Here is a 14,508-nt window from a genome sequence, read left to right as displayed (position 1 = left end):
GCAAATAACAATTGAAATTTAAATAATAACAAATTAAGTTTTTCAAAACTACCATTTACGGTAGTATCAAAAATATGAAGTACTTAGGAATAAATTTAACACAATTTGTGCAAAGATTGTATAGTGAAAATTACAAAACATTGCTGAAAGAAGTTACAAAGAACTCAAGTAAATGGACATTTCATGGATGAGAACTTAATATTATTAGTTGCCAAGTTCCTCCAAATTGGCCTATCACAATCCCAATCAAAATCCCAGAAAACTTTTTCATTTGTAGGAACCGAAAGGATAACCCTAAAATTTATGTGGAAATGCAAAGGACCTAGAATATTCAAAATAACTTTGAAAGGGGGACACAAAGTTGGAGAGTGCATCAAAACAGTGTGCTATCAATATAAGGATAGAGATATAGACCCATGTAACAGAGCAGAGAGAAGCAGATATAGAACTGCCCATGGTAAGATTGTGATTCACTTTCAGTGAAAATCTTTATTTCTTAATGTATCATTCAGCATTACTGCCTTGCATTATAGTTTTTTTTTACATATAAATTTTCTACCTTTGAATGGATTATGAGGTTGTAAAAGACGTAGAATATTATTTTATATTTCTGATATTTACTTACAATGTCACTAAAAATCCTGTCCTGTGAAGTTCAACCTCTTTTCATTATTCTAATCCTCACTTATAATAATCTTGTTCACATCATATCTTCTGAAACAGAATAGGTGATCGATAAATATTAGTAAAATTAATAAATGAAAAATAAAAATTAAGTCTAGTTTCTTAATATAGTTTATTTCCACTTTCTTATATAAAAAGCCCTCTTCATAAAAACTCTCTATATAAACTAAACAGCATTCATTAACTTATCTGGCAAGAATTTATTGAGCAACTACTGTCATCCAGACAATGTTTTAAATAGTTGGAGCATGAAGTATTGTAACACTTCTCATTTTCTGTCTTACATTGGTGAAACAGCCCAATCTCTGGATTCACATTAAAAATTTTGTTTCCTTAGTGTTTAACCATTATGCCACTTGGTTTAATGGATATATGCTCATGATTATTATATCACTCATCATGTGGGTTCCCTCTTAGGTGAAGCACAGCAAACATCTATGAAGTAGACAAATAAATAAATAAGTGTACAAATGTGTATAATGTATGTATGTACATATAATCTAGAATGGGGAAAAAAAACAGAATTAAAGGTTCATTTATTCCTACCTAAACTTTTTAGAAACTAAAGTTACTATAGACTTGTGATTAAAATGTAAATAAATTTGCTAAAACTACAGTGATGATACCAATATAATACTGCTTTATAAATGTAATTGCACTGTTAAAAGTTAATGAAGAATTCACAAAAGGTCTGTTATCATATTTTAAAAATTATTCTCAAAAATGCTTTTATTCCCAAATTATCAGACATGGTTCATATGTGTAAAAGAGACTTGAGAAATTCAAAGTAAAACAAAGAAAGCATTTACAAGTATTTACTCATCTGCCATACATGTTAATCTTATCTATATAATACATTTTAAAATAACTGCAGTTACATTAACATTTTTCAGCAGGAAAGAAAGACGGAGATTGAGATTAAATGTGTTTGAAAATCAATTTTTAAAAATAGATGACTATGACTCAAGATTATACATATGAAAAAGATAAAAGATATCATTTTCTAATTTGGGAAAATACGTCATTCATCAATTTCTATCACAAAATGGATCTATGATTTAAAATTTACTTTTTGGAAACTTCTTTCAAACTTTCGATTCAACAAATATTTACTGATCATTTATCCTGTGCCAAGGATTTGAGATACATCAGTGAACAAAACAAAGATTCAGTCAGTGTGAAGCTTGTGTTCTAGTAGGAAAGAGAAAATTAACAATAAGTAAAATAAAGTATATACATTTATATACACACATACTTCCACGTGTTAGGAAACAATAAGTGCTATAAAAAGAAAAAAGAAAAGTTAGAACAAGGTAAGTGAGCATGGGTATGGGGAGTGCTGGGAGTACAAGTTGCAACTTTCAATAAGAATGGTCGTGGGACATACTGAGGAAATGGCTATGCATATGTCTGGTAAAAGACTGGTCCAGGGAGAATGAAATGGTCCAGGCAGAGGGGAGAGCTGTGCATGTGTGCTGAGGCAGTTCGGTGCCTGAGTATCTGAAGTGTTCGCAGATGAGGCCAACGTGATTGGAGCAGGGTGAACAAAGGAAGAAGTAAAAGTTGAGATGGAGAGAAGAGGAGAGGGGAGGAAAGGAGAGGAAGAGTTGATCATACAGGGCAGTTTAGGCTGTTGTAAAGTTTATAGCTTTTCTTGGTTGAAATGGGGAGTCAATAATTCTTCTCTTGGATATTCAAGAAAAAACATAAGAACCACCAAGGGAATAGCCTCAAACTCAGTGAATGCCCAGTAAGACCATCTGCCTCAGTTTCTCCAGGAAGCCTCTTGGATCACTCCAGGCCTCCTCTGGACTCAGTATTGCCTCTTGGTATCAGGGATCATTTGATTTGTGATGCATTCATAGAGTACCCATTACATCTTTGCTTTATACATTTATTTAGTATTGTCTTAAATCTTTACGCACATTACATATCTCTTGAAGGTAATAAGTTTGTTATCCTCAGTATAGCTGCCTTGTGCAAAGAAAAATGAATATACTTTTATAAATGATAAGGTCTCTTGACTTAATTAGAAATGTCGATTTCCACACTGCAGGAGATATCTTACCTAGAACAAACAACAAATAAATAAACCATCATCTTGAAGTGTGTGCCTACCAAAAAGTAATATTGCACTTTTAATTTTTTTCTCTGTTATAAGCAAATGTTTTCATGTCATTTCTAATTATTGAACTTTTTTGTGTGTGAAATGAAAATACTGACCAGGTTCCCTTTAATCACATAGTTTAATGGGCTGCTGAGTCTCACCTTCCATATCAGTCCTAAACCTTCCTTCAAATATAATACTCATCTTTTAAATAGCTATGCTTTTAATTAAGATGTAATGTGATATTCTGATACTATATCTACTATATCTTTCACATGAAGTTTTATATGTTTGACTATCCCATTTTCCTCAATCATATATCTTTTCACAGAGTTTAATATTTTTCTTTTAATGGGAAACTGACAGAGAAACTGGTAAAAATCAAATTATCAGCATGATTTGTTGTTCTAGTAGGGGTGCATTGTATTAGGAAATTCAATTATGTGTCAGTTCTGTATCTTCATCACAGTTTTTCCTATATAACATCCTATATTTGGAGAGTCATTCATAGTCCATTGGGAAAGGTTAGAACTATAATTAGATCTTTTCTCTAGACACTTGAGCAATAGAATGCATGAAGGTTAGTAACAGTTTCCCATTAATTGCTCCCTTGTGGTTTTACAGTAAAGCCGTTAACTTATGTACTGGGGCTGCTACCCACAGCATCCTTGCACTGACATTTGAAGCAGTGATTAGAATGTCATTGCTTTCCAATACTTCATTGTTATTCAGGAGACACATTCAATTTCTTTCCCCTCATACTGTAAGGATCACAAATTCAAACACATAAAAAAATTTATCTTTGTTGCTTTGTCATCGGAATAGGGCTTTGGAAAATGGGTTTGTTCTGAATACAGTTTTCATACTGGACTCTGTTCTGTGCAGTGTCACTGTCTTGTCTTTCAAACTAATGGGAACAAAGCAGAATCATTCTTTTTGTGCAAAGTAGTGCACCCCAAGGGCAAAACATCTATCAGTATGAAAAACAGTCAAGTAACAACCAAGAAATTGTGTTTTATGAAGCTCATGAGTTTGATTGTATTTTTAAAAGATAGTACACTGTCATCTTAGTTTTCTCGAATCTTTGAACTTAATAGTTTCTTATTCAAATGTCTTTCTTATCATTTATACTTTCTGAATTCAACAATTCGGTTTGTCCTCTCAGTACTTGCCTGTAACTGAACTAAGACTAAGATTTACTGAGCTAGACAGCACAGTTATCCTTCTGTCTCAGAAATAAATTACAGCTCCAAACCCTGCTCTTTCTTCATCCCACTCATTCATTTAAAAACATTCTTCGCCACGGATAGCATGAGGATATCATGTTTTAATGAAGAATGCAAAATAGCTTTCCCTCCTCTTTTGCTTTCTTAACTGCCTCTCAATATGTGTGTGTATGAGCGCATGCATAATATGTATGTAACTAGGTTTGTTTCGTGTGACTCTCTTCATATTATAGATTCGAGTAAGATGCCTAGATATCATTTCTGTTGTTATAATGAAGGCCATTTTAGACATTTTCTTTAAAAAAATGTATTTATATGTGCTGCACCCTAATGTAGATATCTGACATATTGCATTGTCGTGAAAAAAATTACTTTTCTGCAACCAGAAGTGGCTGAAGAGTAGCTACAAAATTGAAATGATCATGATGAAACTCTGTAGTTCAGGGTCAAGGGAAGTTAGAAGGATTATTAAACAGCTGAAAACCCAGAGCGAAGGAGCAAGGTCCCAGAAGTGAGATTATTGAGGGCATAGAAAAGAAGTTAGATTGGAGACTATATTTAAGTGTCTGAAAGGTTAGAATTCAGAGTTTTTAAACAGTTCACAATCTTTACTGGCTATAGACAGGAGAAAATAGGTATAGAGTTCTTAGATTGATATAAAATTGTTCCTATAGTTCAACATTCAAAGCATTAAAATATTAAATGTAATTAATGACATTTTGAAGAAAATTCCTTTTTTGAAATTATTTTTAAAACTTGTTTCATGGTTGTAAGATAAAATAAATTTCTTTAGTCATGAATGTATCTTTTATCAGCCATCATTGTTAGGGTTCATGAAAGTAGACTGATTTTAGAGTTCCTGAGGAAAAAGAGATAGGGGTTGTAGCTGACCTTTATTGGCATGGGAATGTGAACATAAATGTTGCAAACTACATCATATAAAATAGAGGATGAAGGGGCCTCTCAGAGGAGTGTAAATATAAGGGGATAAGCCTGTCATCAGGAAAGTATAGATCAAAGAGGATTAAGATTTAATGTAATATTCTGATACTTTGTCTACTATATCTTTTACATGAAGTTTTATATGTTTGACCACTCCATTTTTCTCAATTATATATCTTTTCACAGAGTTTAATATTTTTCTTTTAATGAAAAACTAGCAGAGAAACTGGTGAAAATCAAGCTACAAGCATGATTTGTTGTTCTACTTGGGGTGTCTTGTACTAGGAAATTCAATTTTAAGTCAATTCTATGTCTTCATCACAGTTTTTCTACACAATAGGGGGAGTCTAAGAGCCTCAGGTATCTTGGGGCATTACATGAATTTCTGGCCAGTTCCAGAGTTTTTGCAACTGATGCAATAGGAGGATGAGGGCTTGTGTACAAAAGCTCTTTCTTACAAAAAAACACACAAGATGTATTGAATTGAAAGTACAGATTCTTAGATCGAATGTTCTAAAGCGAGGGCTCAGTAGGTGTGAAAAAGTTTAGAAATTAGGATAGTCATTGAACCTCAGGCCCCTTTGATCTTCAGAATTGAGAGAATAGCTCTTGTTTCTTACATGAAAGGATATATTCTGAAGATGAAATGTTATATAAGATGTACTAGAGGTTGGAAGTGAAATGTTAACATTCTTTCATTCATTGTTTATTTATTGAGCACCTGCTCTGAGTGCAAAGTGCTATTCTAGGTGCTTGGGTTTATCAGTGAATAAAGAAGATAAAGATCTCTGCCCACCTGGAGCTTGTGTTCAAGTATGAGTAGCATAAAGTAAGCAGTAAACCAAAGCTAAGATCATCCACACCCTCATATTCCCATTTACTATGTATATAGATGGGCAAGCTGGAGAGTCAAGAAAATTGATAGGAAAAAAAAAAAAAGACTCATTTGAAATATGGTACTGGAGGAAAGCTCCACAAATACCCCGGCTTTCCAGAAAGATGAACAAGTGATTCCTAGAGCAAATTAAGCCTGAAACATCCCTAGAGGCAAAAATGACAAAACTGAAGCTTTCCTACTTTAGGAACATCATGAGAAGGCAGGCTTCTTTGGAAAAGACAATAATGTTGGGGAAAATAAAAGGCAGCAGGAAAAGAAGAAGACCAAGTATGAGTTGAATTGACTCCATGAAAGAAGCCATAGGCATGAGTCTACAGGAGCTGAGCAGGGATTTTGAGGACAAGACATTGTCTGTCACTCATTCATGGGATCATCAGAGGTTCCAGCTGACTCTATGGAACACAACACACAGACAAACCTGTAACAAATAGATAAATTACATAGTATTTAGAAGGTACCAAGTGATACTGAAAATATAAAAGTAAAGCAGAGTGAGGGGGGTCGTCAGTGCCAGGGGATGGGCCAGACTGCTGCATTAGAGAGGGGCAGAGGGTTGCCTTCATGGACAAGGCTCAGTCTTAACAAAGACTTGGAAGAAGTGAGGGAGGTTAGTTTTATAAACATTTATGAGAAGAGATTCCAGGCAGAGGGAACAGTTAGCATAAAGGCTCCAAATTGAGTCTCTCTGAAAAACCACAAGGTAAGAGTGGTTGTTCCCAAATGAACTAAAGGAAACTATGTGGGAGACAATGCTAGAGATGTAGCTATTTTCCCAAAAGTTTCAACCCAAGTCAATCTTTCTGCTATTGCACTCTCAGAAAAAAGAAACATTCAGAGAATTAAGTTTTAAAACCAAAAGATTCACTGTTAAACCAGAAAAATATTTTTTTAAATTAGAATTACCTACCTACTGCTATGATATAGCTTATGCCAGAAAAACATGAAGATATAACATTTTTCTGATTCTAACAAGACATTGAATTAAGAGATGCAGCCCCAAACTTTTTACGTTAACTTTCATTGGTTTACACACATAAATACTTTTGACTTCCTCATATTTAAATTCTGGATTTGGCATTCAGTACTAGCTTATCCAAAAACTGCTTTTTAAATATTTATTATTCTCTCTAGATAGCATTTGACATATCTACCACAACCCACTTTACTCTACTTCTATTTATAAAGTATCATGAGTGTAATTTTCACTCTCAGATGTGTAGAAATGCAACCTTATTTTCTATAACTTAATTCAATTTGCTGTTGAATCACTATATTATTATTAATTATTATTATTATTAATTATTCCTGATGGCTTTGAAAGCACAAAAATTTAAAAAGTACCATATTCCACGAACCTTTAAACTTTTACGTAAATATTTAAATTCAAGCTTCTTCTCTTACTTCTTTTTCCCAAAGGGCAGGTGCAGCTAACGTACTGTCTCTACCCTTCCCATATCTCACGCTGTTGTCTCTGCTGCTAATTTAACTCATGGCCAGTTATGTCCTCCTATTAGCCTGTTCATCTCCCTATGCTGACCAGGCCTCCCTGTTGGCTTTTGATGAAGGTGCTCCTCATCAAGGAATAGTCAGAAAGAAGCCACTTCTCTGGCCCCAGAGGGGTAGAGGCTTGGGCTAAGTTTGGCCTGCAGATGAACCAGTCTAAGGACTGTGCCACTGGACACCTACGTCATAAATGCACACTAATAAGAATGGGAGACTTAGGAACTTTGCTTATTGCATAGAAACAGACATGGAAAGGCAGTCAAAATGGGAAGACAAAGAAGCAGAAACCATATGAGAGAAGAGAACAGAGATCCACATATAATGGAGTCAAGTAATCTAACAGATGCAGAGTTCAAAACACTAGTTATAAAGATGCTCAATGAACTTTTGGGAAGTGTAGAGAACTTCAACAAAGAGATAAAAAACAAAAATGGAAATGGAAATTATAAAAGGGAATCAGTCTGAAATGATGAATACATTATCTGAGATCAGAAGTATGTTAAATGGAATAAATAAAGGAACAAACAAAGTGAATAAAGAAGAGGATCAAATGCCTTATATAGAGGATAGGAAAGCCAATCAGGACACTCAGTCAGAATGGTAAGAAAAAAGATGCCAAGACTATGAAAATAATTTAAGGAGGATATGGGACACTATAAGGCTCCAAATATTTGTCTGATCAGCATAACTGAAGAAAATCAAGATTTTGAACAGCTGTTTGAAGAAATAATGATGGAAAACTTCCCTAATCTGGTGAAGAAAATGAACATAAAACCCCAGGAAGCTCAGGAAATTCCAAAATTCAGGATCCAAAGAGGCCCACACCCAAGACGCATCATAATTAAAATACCAAAGGTTAAATACAAAGAAAGAATATTAAAAGCAGCGAGAGAAAAACAAATCATTACATATAAGGGAGAACCCATAAGACTGGCAGCTGATTTCTCAAAAGAAACAATGCAGGACAGAAGGGCTTGGCAAAAAATATTCAACAGGATGAAGACCCAGGATTTACAACCAAGAATAATTTATCCAGCCAAGCTATCATTTAGCGTTGAAGGACAAATAAAGAGCTTCGCAGACAAAAATAAGCTAAAGAAATTTATCACCACCAAGCCAGTATTACAGGAAATGTTGGAGGGACTTCTTTAAGAAGAAAAAACATGAATCAAAAACAGGAATAAAGAATGGTAACAACTACATTCCTATCAATAAGTATCTTAAATGGAAAAGAATTAAGTGCTCTGATCAAAGATATAGTAGCTGAAAGGATAAGAAAACAAGACTCCTACATATGAAAAAGAAAGGGATGGAAAAGATATTGCTTTGATGGACCTAGAAGGTATTTAAGTCAGACAGAGAAAGGTAAACACTATATGATTTCACGTATATGTAGAATCTAAGGAATAAAAAGAACAAACTAATCAAAAACAGACTCACAAATATAGTGGACAATTTGGTGATGGACAGAGGGGAGAAGAGTTTGGGGGGCTGGGAGAATAGGGTGAAGGGTTAAAGAAGTACAAAATTAGTAGCTGATAGATGGTCCCAGGAATGGGGAGCACAACATAGGGAATGCAGTTAGTATTAATACATTGGCCAGGCGGAGGGTCAGAGGAGGTAGGGAGCAATTGCGGGGATCGTTTTACAAACTATATAGATGTCTAACCGACGTACTGTATACTTGAAACTAAATTAAAAAATAATTTAGAAAAAAAAGAAGCCACCTTTCTCCTGGGATTTGGGTTCTATCTTCCATCCTATCACCATTCTGGGGTTTAAAGTCCAAGAAGGAGAGGTAGGGACAGGCCTCACACTCACATCACAAATCACAACCCTCTTGTTACCTTCTCTCTCCCACACCTTCTTCCCACAGATTTCCCCCCCAATCCATTCCACAAAAGATTTTTTACCTCCATAGGGGACAGATAAAGTTGCTAATACTTTGCGTCTAGTATCTTTTTAAATCTATATTAGAAAAATATTGTTCCCTTGAGCTGCAAGCCTTTGGTTTTTGATATTTAAAAGAAAGTTTCTGGAATTTAAATTTTGGCTCATGCAAACAAAAACTTTGGCTATCACAACTATTGCAGCTGAAATAATTTTTAATGCTCATTTTGCAATTCAACCTTGAAATTATAATCACCAAGACACTGGATGCTTCAGCCTCAATGGGTGAAAGTCTATGAAGCAACAGGACAAAACATAACCAATTTTTTATAAAACACATATTTAGCTGAATGCTTTGTTTATTGTCAGTGCTTAACAATTAATACTTGTTGTACTGAAATGTATTTCTAAATATTGTAGGGCAAATCACCTTACTTTTAATCTTAAAAGGTCAAATATTACTGCACAAATAGAAAGTCATATTGTCATTTTGCTTCTCTAAATTATTCTGAAATGGAACATTTGCGAGAATATGACTCTCTGCTAGATTGTAAATACTTACTGAGGACAGATAAAATAGTCTTATTTCCTTTGGTTAAACTATCCAGTGGTTTACACATGAGTTGCAAAACAAATGATTTCTTTCAAGCCAAGAAAGTGGGGAGAGAAGTGTTGTCTAGGGGAGAAGGCTAGAAGATCTGGCTTAGAGTTCTTTCTAATTAAAAGCTGTAGAATTTTAGAAAATTGTTATGTTAAGTTGGTTTCATCATTTCTAAAATGAGGACATAATATCAATTTTATGTACTATTTGTGAGCTTACCTAAGGTAATGTATTTCAAAGTTCTTTGTGAATATTTTATGATACACTATACAACCATTGTTTGCTATTATTAATAATAAATATAATTACCAGGAAAGGTAATACTTAAAATTAGAATTTATGTCATTTTAGATATAAGCTACTCTCTATAGCTTTGAGAATTGTCAGTTTTGAAAGGACTTCAGTGCATATCAGTTGAGGATCTACTATATCCTCAGGACTCTGCAGTATGTGTCAACTCCAAGGCATGCCATTAAAAATTGTGTATTCTTTCCTTTTATAGGCAAATGGTATTTTTAGACCATAATAACTGAAAGAGAAAAAAATGAACAATGGACAATATCCTAGTCTAGAAAAAAATTAATTTATTTGTACTTGAACTATGGAAATTGTATATCAATGAATAGACAATTGAAGTAATATTGATTTCTTTAAAAAATCCTTTGTGAACATCTGATGGCTTTAATAAGATCTGTTTTTGTTTCACTTATTGAGTATATAAAATATAGAATTGTGTATTTCATGGTAGAGTAATTTATCAGCAGTAAAAAATATAATCATGTGTCCCTTAACAACAGGAGATATGTTCTGAGAAATGTGTCATTAAGCAGTTTCATCTTTTTGAAAACATTATCGACTTCATTTAAACAAACCTAGATGACATAGCCTACTACATGCCTGGGTTATGTGGTATAGCTTCTTGCTCCCAGGCTACAAATGTGTACAGTGTGTTATTATACTGAATATTGTAGGTGATTATAACACAATAGTTAGTATTTATACATGTAAACATATCAAAACATAGAACAGGTATAGTAAAAATGTGGTTTAAAAGATGAAAACTGGTATACCTGTATAGGGACCTTATCATGAATGGAGCTTGCAGAACTGGAAGTTGTTCTGGGTGAGTCACTGAATGAGTGGTGAGTGAATGTGAAAGTTTCATTATTATACATTACTGTAGACTTTATATACACTATATACCAGCATCCACAAACATGTAATACATCATGCTATAATGACAGCAATACAATGGCTATGATGTCGCTAGATAGAAATTTTTCAGTTCCATTATAATGTAGGATCGCCATTGTATATGCAGTTCTCTTATTGACTAATATGTTGTTGCGTGGTGCATAACCATGTAGAGTAAAATGTTTAATATCTAATATCTTTATCCTCTTATTATTCTTTAAAAATTTTTGTAGTGGTTCCTGTAACTAGGCCTAGAGCATAATCCTACTTCCATGAGAGACCTCCTCTCTTCCTCACAAAGACAAAGTTTGTAAAGTTAACTGGACGATAGGGAAAATTTTCTGGAGTTTTAACACACATAATTTGCAATGACAGGAATATAGTTTATACATATCATAAACCAGCTAAGAATAATTAATGTTACTATTACAATTAACATTTACTGAAGACTTACTATGAGAGTCTCTTTAGGTACTATGCTTCACATGAAGTATTTTATTTATTGTCTGCAAAAACCCATAAGGTAGCTACTAATATTTGCCTTTCAGAGAAACTGAGGCCTGAGATATTAACTCATTCATGTGAACAACCTTGACTTTTTTTTATTTCAAAATATGATCTTAACTGCTATGATATATTGGCTGCTTTTCTCTTTGGTATTTGAGCTACAGGCAATAATCCATTCTGAAGATATTCGAAAAGATATATAATGAAATTTTTTTTCCAGAATTTTTTGTGGATGGCATAATTCTATCATTGTCTTGAAACAACCTTAACACATACTTATTGTTAGTTATTTGGTCTCTTATTCTAAAGAGAGAATAAATATGTTCATCATTTTTATGCCTGTGCTATAGACTTTCCTCAATAATCCCCTAAATGATGACATTGGGGAACATTTAGCAAACATTATGCTTATTATCTAGAATCCACATATCCTATATTTTTTAAAAAGTCAGAGTTGTGAAGATGGAGCAAGTATGCAGCTAGTCAGAACAAATATTTGGTGCTGTGGGCGATTTGTAGATATCTAACTGGAGAGCTGTTATCATAAAGCACCTCACTGAAACTGAAAAGTTAGGGGGTGTTGGAGGGTTATCACACCCAGCTTCTTCTTTTCGCCTGAGGTCATATAATTTGTGTCCGTATAGAATAAGAAATGGAAAGAAGAGGAAATGGTTCCGTGGGCTTGCTGGTTCCCAATGGTGGCCATTTGATTTATTCCATCTTTGTACTTTAATTCAGTGGGGAGACATCTTATCAGAGTGCTGCCAACCATCTGTGTTTTAGAGGTGTTACAGTATCAGCCTGGGTCGCATTTTCTATATCTCTTTTATAATCTGCCTAGGCTCCTGAGAAATTATTACCGTTTCCTTCTTCCTACAATCAAAATGTCAGTGCCTCCCACCAAATAGGTTTTGCTCCTTGACTATGAATGTGTAGACCCATAAAAAAGCTCATGTGAATCAAGTTTATAGTGACAGAGCAGTGGCCTTATTCTGCATAAAAATCCGAGTCATTTTTTTAATAGATAAAAACAAGCCTTTTCAAAAGGAACAGCAGAGTGTTTTACTCCATCAGCAGACACTTACTATAGCTTCCAGAGAGACACAGAGCAGGCACTTTGTGCAAAGTGGGAAAATCTGTCCTATCATCCTAAGGAGTATCAAATTCTAAACAATTGTATACAGATCCTTTATAGCATTTGTGAACATCGTCATCTGGCATAAATCCATTTCATTAATTCTTCTTAGGCACATCTCTGCTCCTGTTGTTTTTACTATCGTCTCCCTTTTCTGTGAATAAAGCTGCAGCCAGTTGAGAGAAACCAAGAAGAGCCTCTTCACAGTTCTCCTGTCTGGTAGAGGCTCAGCCTGGATGGAACCCTCCCACAGCAGCTAGAGTGGAAATACCTGGGCCACTTTGAAAGAAGAGGATGGTGGGAAACTGGTAGTCACTATTCAAATATATTTAGGACACTTGGAAACTAATTAGAGCAATTGAAGTAGGCAATTTTATGAAAAGATTGGATTCAGTCTGTTCGCTTTTCCAGTCATTAAACTTTAGTGAGCCTGTTCTCACTAGGCTTCTGACTTTGTTTTTGGAAGGGATCAACAGCTTCTTCTTTTCCTGTCACTGTCTGCGAGATACTCAAAATGCCAAAAATAAAATTATTCCTATATTTGTTAAAGGGACATAAACGTGCTTGGACAGTAGAAAGACTTGATATTCTCATCAAAGTTCTTGACCACTGACATGACTGTGTCCTTATAAAATAGGTAAAAAAAAAAATGCTTTTGTATTTTCAAATTGGAAACACACATGCAGAAAAACGTTTAAAAATAGTCAAAATCAAAGCATATTTCTTTCACTTACTGTAAAATTTACACTTGAAAACAATTAGTATTTTAAAGTCCTAAGCAGAATCTTACTCCCATTTTGTATTTCATCTCTTTATCTCCAGGTGCCTTATGGTATTAATAATGTTAATTTTTATGCATAATGAAATTTAATGCTGTGATGTGTGAATTTTTGATGATATAAGTTAGAGAGTGGCATGTTCAGTGGTCAACAGATGCATGAAAACTTGTTCAGGAAAAACACAGTGTTTCTTAGAGTGAGAATTCCGATTATGAAATTTAAGAAAGAACTTAGAAATAAAAAGACCAAATTCCCAAGATCATGCCTCCCACATAATAAACATTTGTCATTGGATGATGGTTAATCTAATGATGTTTCTTTTGATCTTATACTAGGTAGCTTCTTTATCCCTGAATTTTAGAGCTGTCCAGTCTCACATATGAATTTAACCACAAATAGTCCCAGGTCCCCAACACTCCCTTATGCCCACACATATGTAAACAATATAAGTTGGTCAAAAAATGAAAGAACAATTTACAAGTTAATGAATTAGTCCATGTTTAAATTTCCAACTAACAAGGTAATTGTTTACTTACCTAACAAGCTGTAGTTTGATTACAGGCCATTATTGGCCATTACAAAAATAAAACTGTGTTTGCATAGCTAAACTAGTTTTGTATTTTATGTTCTATTTCACATTAAGGAGGCACTTTCCAAAGCTACAACTCTCATTAACATATAAAGTAGGTTTTCTATAAACTAACATTTAACATTCGAAGTTTAAGCATAGAAAAACCCATGTGCTTTTTTATTGTCCTTTTTAGTATATAATCAGGTATACAGCATGATATAATGAAAATACAGATGGTCCCTGACTTAATGGTGGCTGACTTAATAATTTTTCGACTTTAGGATGGTGTGGAAGTGATAGGCATGCGGTAGAAAGCAGCTAGGCTAAGCTATGATGTTAGGTAGGTTGGATATTTTAAATGCATTTTTGACTCAAGATATTTTCGACTTATGATATAACCCTGTCACAAGTTGAGGACCATCTGTAATAGAGAATCCAAATTGAGATGATCAGGATTCTTATCCTAGTAAT

The sequence above is a fragment of the Pteropus medius genome, unplaced genomic scaffold (assembly GCF_902729225.1).
Source record: "Pteropus medius unplaced genomic scaffold, Ma_sr-lr_union100, whole genome shotgun sequence".
Classification (NCBI taxonomy): domain Eukaryota; kingdom Metazoa; phylum Chordata; class Mammalia; order Chiroptera; family Pteropodidae; genus Pteropus; species Pteropus medius.
The sequence above is the reverse complement of the archived record's forward strand: the minus strand, read 5'-3'. Positions refer to the sequence as shown.